This window comes from Galeopterus variegatus, unplaced genomic scaffold (genome assembly GCF_000696425.1).
Source record: "Galeopterus variegatus unplaced genomic scaffold, G_variegatus-3.0.2 Scaffold351, whole genome shotgun sequence".
Classification (NCBI taxonomy): domain Eukaryota; kingdom Metazoa; phylum Chordata; class Mammalia; order Dermoptera; family Cynocephalidae; genus Galeopterus; species Galeopterus variegatus.
In genome coordinates, this window is record NW_007726462.1 from 15,417 (window position 1) to 27,044 (window position 11,628).

At 53.8% G+C, this 11,628-nt stretch overlaps 1 long non-coding RNA gene across 1 annotated transcript; it reads right to left on the reverse strand.

The window, feature by feature from the left end:
* Positions 1-286: 286 nt before the first annotated feature.
* On the reverse strand, positions 287-1,024 carry LOC103586538. The gene is made up of 3 exons (XR_550154.1): positions 1,001-1,024; positions 656-812; positions 287-516 (listed from the first exon to the last, which is right to left on the reverse strand). It is a non-coding gene; the product is annotated as an uncharacterized LOC103586538 (long non-coding RNA).
* Positions 1,025-11,628: the final 10,604 nt, after the last annotated feature.

Here is an 11,628-nt window from a genome sequence, read left to right on the forward strand (position 1 = left end):
TTTCAGCAAATGACGTGTTCTCTACCAACTGAGAAACTGTAAAATCATTGCAAGCTTAGGGAAATTTATATTTTACAAACAAATGCAAAATTCTCACAGGTGTCGTGGCATCGATATGTGGTTCTATCTATACTGTTTTCTAACACCTTAATTCACTAGCCATATGCTCTGGTTATAATCTTTTTGGGGGAGAACAAAACCCAGGTTCTTAGTAGGTGAAAGAGAGGGATGATCTTTTCTGTCCAGCAAAAACAAAAACTATAAACAAACATTTCTTAGCCATTTATTTTCATTAGCAAGACTGTCAGGACATTTAACATTTCTGAATTGAGTTAATAAAAAAAAAATCTGATTTTAACAAAAAGTCATCAAATGGAACCATTTTTTAGGGCAATTATTTTGGGGTAATTTACTATCAAATGTCTGGATCCTGTCTCAGAGCAGGTAAACTTTCAGCATCATCCTGGTCAGGAAGAAATCCAGACAACCTATGATGAAATCTGTTGCTTCGAAGTCCTGTTCTTCACCACCTGGTCAAAGCCAAAGCGAAAAAGAAGAGGGATGATCATGTGATCTGCTCAGTGTATTTGCCACCAGACCCACAACACAGTTTAGGCATGGTAAATTTGGCGGATTGTTTCTGGCACCTTCTTGCCTCTGATTTTCTGTTCCAACTTCCTGATAACAAACAACCCCTGTCACCCCCAGCATGTTACTGGGGCAGCTTCCTCTCCCATTCCTTTCTCAAGCAATATGTCCTTTTTCAGAATTGCTTCCATTGCTTTCTACCTCTCAGATCCTCAGTGCTTGTCCTCGGTTAGGGGTTAACATGAAAATAATTTGGATACAAGAAAAAATAATGCTATTAGACCATTACATTTCTGTTAAATAATTTTCATGAGGGGAGCTCCAAGTAGACTCCTCCCTTAAACTTCCAAGTTCTAATGTCTCACGCTTTCCTTACTTTTACTGTTTTCTGTTCTTGTTCACAGCATCTTACCAGGTATGGGCTCTGCAGAGTGACCATACCTGGTAAGCTGGGCTGAGGGCTTAACTGAGTTGCTGCAGGATATTGAGAGGCTCTGAGTCAGGCCAGCCAAAAGAAAGGGATAGGTTGGTGGAAACTTTAGCCTTAAGGCCTTTTTCCTGGCAAGGAGCCCATAGTTGGGAGTTGGTTGGAAATTCCACGTGTGAGAGAGGTTTATCTGGAGCTTGAGTTTTGGTAGGCGGTCTTGGCTGGGGGCATGGTGAAGCGTCTTTCCAGGAGCAAGGGCCTTTGATGTGGCCCTCTCAAGGTTCTGAGTGAGGTCTGTGGGTGGAGGACCGTTGGTGGAGAGAAGGGCCTTCCTTGCCCAGCCCGCCTGACCTGCAGCGTTGGCATACCCAAAGAGAGAATGAGCTGGGGAAGGTGGCTTGGAGCAGTGGAGCTGGTCAGAGGGCCCACTTCCGACTGGCATTCTAGCTGTTGTGGGGACCTCAGGAGGGCAGGTGTAGTTCTGTGTCATCTCAGTTGACCCATGTCTCTAGAAGCTGCTCGACATGACTGTTCCTGGTGGATCTGAGTTTCCTCCTGACCTAGGATTAGGAAACATCACCAGGATACCCTCTGCCCTTCACTCTCCTAGGATTCTGCTGAGGCCTGCAGGTTGCTGCGATTCCTTTCTCTGGCTGGGCATGATTGGTTCTGGGGTCACAGTGTGGTGAAAGGATGCCTGGACCTTTGCAGAGCATGTCCCTGCCCTGGGCACACGTGCCAATTGGCAGATTGGGGAAGGCTTCTTTTGGTTTGGGAGCCTACCTAAGCTTGTGTGAGGATCATCCCATGGGGTCCTAGGCCCCACCAGCAGGGCAAGGAGAGTAAGTAAGCATCCTTATTGTCCAACCTCCCTAGGCTAATACTCTGACCTTTAAGGGTGCTTTGAATTCTGAGCCTACAGAAGGCTGAGGATGAGAGGATGTCCCATTCCCAGACCTCCTCTGGCTGTGCAGGCTTTGACTCAGTCAAGGTGGGAGGGGAGAAGCCTGCCGAGACACTGGGCGGGGTAGCAGGTGCCAGTGGCCATGTCGGCTCAGCTGCTCCTGAGTGGCCCAGATGCACTCAGGGATGTTGGAATCTGCTGAAGCCAAGAAAGAAAGATGCTGCCTCAGCTTGTTGCAGGACACCTCTCCAGCCCGCACTTGGGCAGATGCCCCACTGCCCTGCCTGGGCCTCACACTCCATTCTCTGCGATTTCTTCTCTGGTCCAGTTCAGTCTGGCCACAGCCTTTAGCTCTTCTTGTTCTGAGGTCACTGAGAGAAGGAAAGGTCTTTTGCTGTGGCCCTGAGGTCTTCTCCACCCCAGGCCCACCCCAGCACTCTCTCCATGTGGTCTCCTTGTGGCCTGGGTTCCTTTTCCCTCGGGGCTCTGGGGAGGGACAGGCTTTCGGTGCTGCGCTCTGCCTCTAGGTGTCGCTGTCCCCCTGCAGTAGCTCCACCCTGAGCAGGGCCTCCTGAGGGAAGGAGTGGCCCTTCTGGGTAGGACGAGGGGATTCTGCGGCATTCTGAGGGGGAGACTTGTGGCCTACGATTTTATTATGCTTTGGGGTGGGATGGAGTGGAGGAAGTCTCCCAAGTCACTGTTTGCATCTTAGAAAAAGCAGGCATGGCTCTGGGACATGGGATGGGCTTTTTCTGCGGCAGGATATGGAATCAGGGCCTTAGGAGAGGATGGAGGACAGGGAAGAGGAAGTCGTCTATGTCTGGAAGAAACCATTTTGGGAGCTTGGCCTTGAAGGCATCAGGCTGGCCTCTCCCTGCCCTTCACCTCCATATAATCTTCTCCCCCAATGCCCTCCCTTCTGAAGCCCTATGGGTTTGGACACCAGGGGCAAAGGATGGAGAGGGCTGGCTGACTGGCGCTTGCTCATTTGCGGAGAAGCGAGGGTCGGTCTTCCAGGCCAGAGTCCGAAGGAGGTCTGGGGGGAAAATTCCCATTTGCAATTGATTTATTTGGCTTTTGGAAGGCAGAAAAGAAGGAGAGACAAGGAGAGAGGGTTTCAGGGGATGGGTGGGGAGGAGAGGAAAGAAAATGAGAAAGAGAGAGGAGGAGAGAGAGGGCCCGTCAAGGAGAACGGATAAAAGGTGGTGGAGAATCACAGCCCCTGTGAGGTGGCAGGAGAGGCATGAGAGGCAGAGACAGGTGAGGCAGGGCCGGGCGGAGGAATGGGACTTGCTCTACAGGCTTGTCTAAAGCACTTGCTTCTGGGAGAGCTGGGGTGGAACTTGTCCCATGGAAGGCAGAGTTCAGGTCTCCATCTGGTGCAGAGTCGGGCTGGCCTGGAAGGGAATGGGGCAGCCCCTGCCTGCTGGGGACGCCTCGACTGTAGAGCTCGGCTTCTCTCTCCCTGACTTCTCTTACAATCTAGCAACTCAGAATGAGTAGAGTAGGGGTCGGAGGGGCTTTTCTGCTTCTGTGGGTGATCTTGAGTTGTCATCTCTGTTCTCTGGGCCTCAGTCTCCCAAGGGTAGAATGTGGGGGCCGGACTGCGTGTCTCTCTAAGGTCCTAACAGACCGTGCAAGTTCAGTGACTTTCTGCTGCTTTCACGGCTTCACACAGCGCCTTGGATGGGCCTCTGGCTGGAGTGGGGTTTGCAGGAGGCCTGGGGTGGTGTTGATCTGAAAGTCCCCCTCTGCACCCCACCAAGCCCTGCAGCTCCCAGCTCTGTGCTGAGGCTGTGACATTCTTCTCTGGACTCCTGGTGTCTTAGACTGTCTGTAGTCTCAAGTGAGGGACTTCTTGGCTTTCCTGTGCTGTGCTCCTAGCCCCAGTGCCGGTGCCAAGGAGGAAGCCACCCTGGTGGAGCCAGGGGAGAACGACGGCTGAGTTCTCGTTGGGTTTCAGGAGGACTATTCCACTATGTTGGTCTTGGTGTGCTTTGGTGTAAAATGGGCGTGAAGTTCCCAGAAGGGCCCAGGTCCCTGGGCCGGCCTCTGGGGTCCTCATTGATGCTTCTCTTCCCTCCCCACCACCCAGACGAGACCCTCCGCTCTTTGGCCTGCCCTTCCTCCCTGCAGGGCCCCCGAGCTCCATGGCTGGCACCCCCCGGTGGACTGTGTCTGGGCCAATGAGGTGTGTGCAGCCGAATCCAACTGCAGCTCCCGCTACCTCACGCTGCGGCAGTGCCTGGCAGGCCGCGATCGCAACACCATGCTGGCCAACAAGGAGTGCCAGGCGGCCCTGGAGGTCCTGCAGGAGAGCCCACTTTATGACTGCCGCTGCAAGCGGGGCATGAAGAAGGAGCTGCAGTGCTTGCAAATCTACTGGATCATCCACCTGTGGCTGACCGAGGGTAAGCCCAGGAGGTGGCGGTGGTGGGCCCAGGGTTCAGGAGGGAGGACTTGGTAATGGGTTCAGGAGGGAGGACTTGGGCGGTGGTGGGCCCAGGGTTCAGGAGGGAGGACTTGGTAATGGGGTGACTGGCCAGCTTTCTGTGTCTATCCACCAGGGGAATCTAGAGCCCAGAGGACGTAGCCACCCCACCTAGGAGGGTGGTGTGGGAGAAGGCCAGGAGAACTAAGGCTGGAGGAAGGGGAGATGAGCAGGGAAAGAGCAGGACCACAGGATTTATGCAAGGACTGTGTGAGGTGGTCCTAGAGAAGGCGAGAGTCACCAGGTGGGTGGAGAAGTAGCAGGGAGGAGAGAGAAGGGCAGGCCATGTGCACACAGAGCACTGATGCCCAGAGCAGCCAGCCCCTGGCTCTCCCCTGCCCTGTCCTGCCAGGCAGCTGAGCCCAGAGCTGGCTGCCTCATCCATCCTTTCTGCTCCTGCCTCCTTGCTCCAGGAGGCCCACCCTTCACGTGGCTCTGGACCCTATGGCTGGCCGAGGAGCCTTCTGTAGCTGGTGTATGGGTAGCAGGTCCCACATCCCTTGGCAAGCCTGCTTCCAAGTCCAAGGTAGAACCTGTGAACCCCTCCCCAACACCCTCTATTTCCTCCCTCTCCAAACTGGATATTTTTTAGGAGACATTCATTTATTAATTTAACAGCTGTTTATTGGGCGTGCACTCAGCATCTGCTAGGCATTGCAGGAACAGTCGAGAACAAGTGGTGCAGCCTTCGTCTGCAGGGAGCTTTTAGTCTGGGGTGGGGTGCAGGTTAAGGAAGGGGGCGTGTGTCATCTGAGGGCGTGGGGGCTGTGATGGGAAAGCACAGGGCGCTGTGGTGGCACCTTGGAGAGGCATCTAGAAACCCCTTGTTACAAAATCTAAAGAGTCTTCCTGGAAGAGGTGGCCTCCAAGCCGAGATGGAAGAGTGAGTCAGAATTGTGTAGGGGATGTGGGAAGAGTGTGGGCAGTGGAGGGAACGGCGTGGGTGAGGCCCAGATGTGAGAGAGGGAGCCTGCCTGCCGAGCTGAAAGTAACCCGATGTGGCAGAGGATGGAGCTGGATGCAGGGAGGAGAAGTAGGGGACAGAGTAGCGGGATGGGCATGAGGTCTGGTGGGCTGTAGGGAGCCCTGAAAGGCTTTAAGGGAGATGGTCAGACCCATGCTTCTGAAAAATGTTAACGTGGTTTCTGTGCAGAGACTAGAGTGGAGGGACTGTTGAGAAGCCACTGCAGAGATACAGGCTAGGGATAATGGTGGTGGAACCAGGACAGTGACAGGAAAGGAGGAGACGCTCTAAGAGCTGTTCAGAAGGTAGAAGCAACAGGTCTTGGTGACTAGTGAAGTAAGAGGGTGAGGGGAGAGAGGAGTCATGGAGGGCACCCTTTTCCTGTCTTGGGCCACTGAATGGATGTTCGGGCTATTCAGAAAAACAGGGAAGGCTTTGAGGGGGAGGGTGGGTGAGGGTGAGTTCATTTGAGGGCATGTGCCTCTTGTTGGCCATACCCTGCAGGCCTGCAGGTGTGGAGCTCAGGGGAAGCAGTGGGCTGGAGAGAGAGGTTCAGGAGTGGACGTCAGCCTGCAGGTGATCACCGGAGCCAAGGGAATAGGTGCCGTCACACAGAGAGGAGGGCAGTGATGGGGGCCCCCCGGACCAGGGACATTTAGGGATGGGAGAGGGAAGGGAAGCCTGTAAGGGTGACTGAGAAGGCCCTGGGGGAGAGGTGGGAGGACCAGCAGAAGAGCAAGGGAGGGGCTGATTCTCAGAAGGAAGGGCGGTCAGCAGTGCTTTGGGTCAAGCAGAAGGACTGACAGGTGGCTGCTGGGGACAGGAGCCTGGTTAGGGAGTGCATGGTAGCTGGGGGATGGGAGTGGTGAGTGTGGACACCTCTCTCCAGAATTTTGGTGTAACAATGGGAGAGGATTGGGTAGTTTATATTCTAAGGTAGGACAGTAGTGATGGAGATGTTGAGGTGAAGAGAGAGGGGTTCTCTGTGGAATGGTGCCCTTGGGAGAGGCGAGGGGTGGGCCCAGGGCATGGGGTAGGGATGGCAGATTATCCTCAGAGTGGAGGAGGAACACTCCCTCCAGGGTGCTGGAAGGGAAGGAGGAAAGAGACCCACTGCGAGTGTGGAGTCTGGGTAGAGAGGGACTCCTGTCCTGTCGCTGAGATGGCTCAAGTGCACTCTGAATATAAGAATGAGCAGTGCATGTCATTATTAGTGTGACCACCACTCATGACAAAGTAGTTCTTTATGACTCGGGCAGCCTCATCTCCTAGCAGGGTCGATTCCTAGAGCTAGCAAAGAGGGCAGTACTGTCAGCAAGCACATGCATTTTGTTCTGCAAGAGACCAGGAGCTGTCTTCACCCAGAGCCTGACTCTGTAGTGTATAAAAGACAAAGGTTCCTGATTCCTGAGCTGGGGAGTTGTGTTTCCCATTTTGTTTCTGGCAGCCTTCAGTTTCAAAGCACCAGGTGGGGGTGGGCCTGCTGCAGGCTACAGAGCGGACCAGGAAGAGGGAGGACAGAAGAAGTGCCAGCAAGCAGAGCAGGCTGGGCCTTTTGGTGCAAACAGCCTTCGGTGTCCCAGCGGCTGGCTCTGGAATCACTGCATCAGAGCACGCAAGACAAGGGAGGCGTCTCTCATTCGCGACAGCAATGCTGTGTGCATTTAGCTGCCCGCTGCTGTGTGCACTATGGACGTCTGTCTCTAGTTCAGGGTCTTGAGATGGTTTATTTGTTCATTTCTTAAACTAAAGTCTGTTAAGCACCTACTGTGTGCCTCAGAGGGTGACAGCCAGCATGCAGGCGATGAGACTTTTCTCCAGGCCTGATCTGGAAGAGTCCACCCCTGCTTGTCTCCTCCTGCAGAAGCCTGTCTCTTCTCCCCAGGGAATTACACTTTCTGGTGAGTCTTGGGGGCTGGAGGTAGTTTCTGACCAGGAGAAGCCAGGAAGCCTTTGAACAGCCAGTAACGTTCCCATGAATGACAGGGTCTACCTGAGAGTTGAGCTCTCATGGCTGGGGTTGAGCGGTCTCCCTGGGGGAAGCTCTAAGTCCTTCCTCCCTGTTCCTTAATTACAGTTAATAAATGGGCTTGGGCCGGGGATGAAGGGGGGGCAAGAATCACTGAGAGGAGGGATGTGCGTGGGTTTGGACTTTCCTGCTGCTGCCTGGCTTCTCTTTGGCCGCTGCGGGTGGGTGTGATTCACCGTGGGGCTCTGCTCCACCCTCTCACCATGCATTGTGGGGGCTGTGGCATGGATGGAGAGCTGGCGGTGGCAGGAGCGTGGCCTCTGAAGGTGTGGCTGCTGAGCTCCTAGAGTCTGGAGATCATTTGGGCCCAGCCCCCTTTTGGCTGGGAAGCTGAGGCATAGAGAGGTGGGATGGTTCCCCAGGACACACAACGACCTGGTGGCAGAACCCAGGCTGGAGCCCGGGGCCCCCAACTCTTTATCCAGGCTCCTTACTACTGCCTTGACAGAGATCCTGTGGCCTGGGGCTGTTTCTGTCCTCTGTCATTACCACCACCCGTGTTTATACAGTGGGACTGTCACTGTTGGCTGCATGGGGGCCTTAAGACCAGGTCTCTTTCCTTCTCCAAAGGTGACACTGAAATTTGGAGTCTTCTCATTCTTCAAATGTGAAGAGCAAAGGCCTCTCCCCCATGTCCATTCCCAGAATCTGACATCCTGGATCTGGCTTCTGCAGTCCAGGCCTTGGGATTTCCCACTGGTAGATTCTGTTGCAGGGACAGGTGACATGCATTGGCTTAGAGAGTATGGGCCCCTCTAAAACAGTCCTGGAAGAGGCTGTTTCCCCCTAGAGATGCCTTTAGTCGATCATCCTGGCTGATCCATACCCAGGAGCACAGCCGCACCAGAGGTAGAAGGGCAGGACAGGCCCCACTCTGGGGGCTCAGTCTGGCTAGCAAGAGAAGACTGATCCTGGGAAGAGTGAAATGATGACAATACTTATTTAAGAATGATTTGGTTTCAATCACGTTTTGTACGTAGGGGGACAGTTTTCGTAGTGTTGAAGCACTGGGGCTCTGGAGCAAATTGCCTGGGTTTAAACCCTGGCTCTGCCGCTTACCAGGTGTGTGACCTTGGCCAAGTCACTCACTCAGTGTCTCTGTGTCCTTGGTTTCTTCTCAGCAAGCTAAGGATAATAAGGGTGCCTACCCCATAGAGTAGTTATGAGAATGAATATGAATTAATGTGTCTAAGGCACTTTCAGTAGTGCTGGCACACAGAAAGCACAGCATAACCTGTTTTTATCATTAAAATGATCCCTAAGCTCTTATCTTGTTTGGCCCCAATAACTAGCAATGGCTGGTAACCTCGCCACAAGCTGTTTCTCCAGGGAGTATAAATCAAGTGCCAGTGGGTGGAGTGGGGGACACTGAGCTCATACAGGCTGGCAACGGGCCCTGAAGGTTCCCAGGGAGAAGGTGGGATTAGACCCAGGCCATAAAGAGAGAGCAGCATTTGCTTAGGTCAGCCGGCAAATGCCAGTTGGGCTGCCACTGTGTGGGCTGGGTGTCGCAGGCATAAGGGGTGAGGTGAAGGCTGGAGGCCAATTTTTTAGGAGAGGATGTGCCTCCTAGTCTTTGGGGAGTCTGTGCCCTTTCCTGGGGGTGTGCTGGGCATAGTAAACTCCCTGCTCCGTCAACCAACTGGGGGGTTAGTTGAGTCTTCAGTCCTAGCCTCTGGGTAACCCCATGGACTGTGTATTAGTCTATTTCTGTTGCTTATAACAAAATACATAGACCTGGATAATTTGTAAGAAAGCAAAATTTATTGCTTACAGCTTCAGAGGCCGGGAAGTCCAAAGTCCAGGGAACACATTTGGTGAGGGTCTTGGTGATGGCGACCATGATCCACGGGTCTCAAATGGCAGAAAATGGTGGAGCAGAGAGAGACTCTCACATGCTCTCCTTTTAAAGCCCTCAGAACCACACCCCTGACCGTCATTAATCCATTCACTACAGCATGGTCCTACAATCTAACCATCTCTTCAAGGCCTCACCTTTCAATTACCATAATAGGATTTCTCACCCTTTTAACACTGTCATGGTGGGGACCAAGTCATCAACACATCAAACTTTTGGGAGGGACACAATTCAATCCATAAGCATCCCCTTACAGGACGATTGCAAGCTGCCCTCCTGGATGAGTGGTGTCTTCCTGTAAGTGCTCCTGGGGATGCTGCCCACCGCGGCTGGTCCTGAGGCAGCCTGCCCTGGCTCTGGGCCCCAGTGCATGGGAAATCGGTGTGCAAGGCTGGGGGTCATCCCCGGCACTCCTGCCCCTCACACATGCACAGTCTGAGTGACTGTCCTCACCATTAACATCGTGGGAGGATATCTCCCTTCCTGTAGAGGCACTGGCAGGGGCCAAGAGTCCCGATGATGTGGTTGGGGTCTCCAGGTCAGCCCTGTGCCCGTTATTTCTTGCTGTTCACGTTTCCCTGCAACCAGAGCCTCCAAGAGAGGTCTGAGCAGCCGGCAGGTGGTGGGGAGGACTGGTAGGGCCTGCAGGAGAGGGGTCAGGCGGAGCAGGAGCTGGGAACCAGGCCTCCCACTCTCTGGATCGTTAGCCCCTCCAGCCAGAGTCTTCTGGTGACACGACAGGAAGCAATGAGGAAATTCTGTCCTCGTTAGTGATCTGGTCAGAGCCAGAGTGGTGTGATGGGAAAAGTAGTGGTCTGAGGGCCAGGACACCAGAGGTCAGCTCTGGCTCTTCCAGGAGTAGCTGTGTGATCTCATGCAGGTTGCTTCACCTCTCTGGGCCACCTCAGAGCCCTCTCTTGTGAAATGAGGACGTTGTACTGAACACTCATGAGGGGCCCTTTGGCTGATCCTGTGCTTTGTACCTGGCCTTTCATGGGCTCTCACTGTTCCTCCTCCCCCGAGTCTTTTTTCCGGAGTATTCGGGAGTCCTTTGAAGAGGGTTGTTCATGCAGGGAGGTCATGAGAGAAAGTATTAGGTGGTTCCGACCTGCTCTGGGGAGCTCGTCCTCTGGCTGGAGAGAAATAGCTTGCCCACATGAAACGTTAAACTTTTCACTCCTAACTTGCCCTAGGGTAGCACTTTTCACTCTGGGCAGGGCTGCCCACCTCTACCTCCTGATAGCACCAGCCCCAGTGGCAGAACGTTCCTCGGGTAGATTTGCTAAGTGCCAGGGAGAGTTCTGGATGGGGAACCTGTGTCTGACGCCGATTCTCTCTTCTAGGGGAGGAGTTTTATGAAGCCTCACCCTACGAGCCGGTGACCTCCCGCCTCTCGGACATCTTCAGGCTTGCTTCAATCTTCTCAGGTGAGTGGGTTCGTGCTGGGACTTGGCCAGTTGCCCCTTGTCCCTGTGGCTTGGTGGACAGGGCTCTGGGCTTGGACTCAGGCGTCCAAAAAAAAAAAAAAAAAAAAAAAAAAAAAAGAAGAAGAAATAGCTTGCCCACATGAAACAGTAAACTTTTCACTCCTAACGTGCCCTAGGGTAGCACTTTTCACTCCGGGCAGGGCTGCCCATCTCCACCTCCTGATAGCGCCAGCTCCAGAGGAAGAACGTTAGATTGTGTGTGTGACAGTGTGTATAGGGGAGTGGCTTGGGTTTTGGCAGCAGCTCTGTGGCTCTGTCTGTGGACAGGGAAGTGGAGGGGAAGGCAGGCAGGAGGGACGGCGGGGGAGTCTGGGTGGGAGCATGGAGCTGGGAGACTGGCCCTCCCCAGATCAGAACAGTCTTAGCCGTCACTACTCAGGGAACAGCCGCTGCTGCCTTCAGGCCTTTCCTTATCTCCTTGGAAAGCTCTGCCAATAGTGGGACAGGGAGGAACGCGGAGGGGCACTGGGAGGTGGGAAGGCCGTCATGGCCGATCAGCAGAAAGAACGGTAGCCTTACCTCTGCATGCGGGGGCGTCCTGCCCCACTGTGCCCTGATGCTTAGGGACTCTCTGCAGAAGAAACATGCATGTTCATTCATCCCAGATACTCACGAGTGTCCTTTGCATGCCATGACCGGCTCTAGGTGCCAGGGAAGCATCAATGAACAAAGCGAGCCAAGAAACAAATTTGCAAGAAAAATGTAAGACGGCAATGAATGCTGAGCAGAGAATTGAAATAGGATGAGGGACAGAGGTGACTGGGAGTGTCAACATGTGGCTCTGTAGGTCTCTCCTCCTCTTCCCCTGAGCTCTAGTGGCCCCAGCTTGGCAGTCGTTGCTTCTTCGTAGTTGTAAGTTGGTTGATTGTGGGAGAGAGTG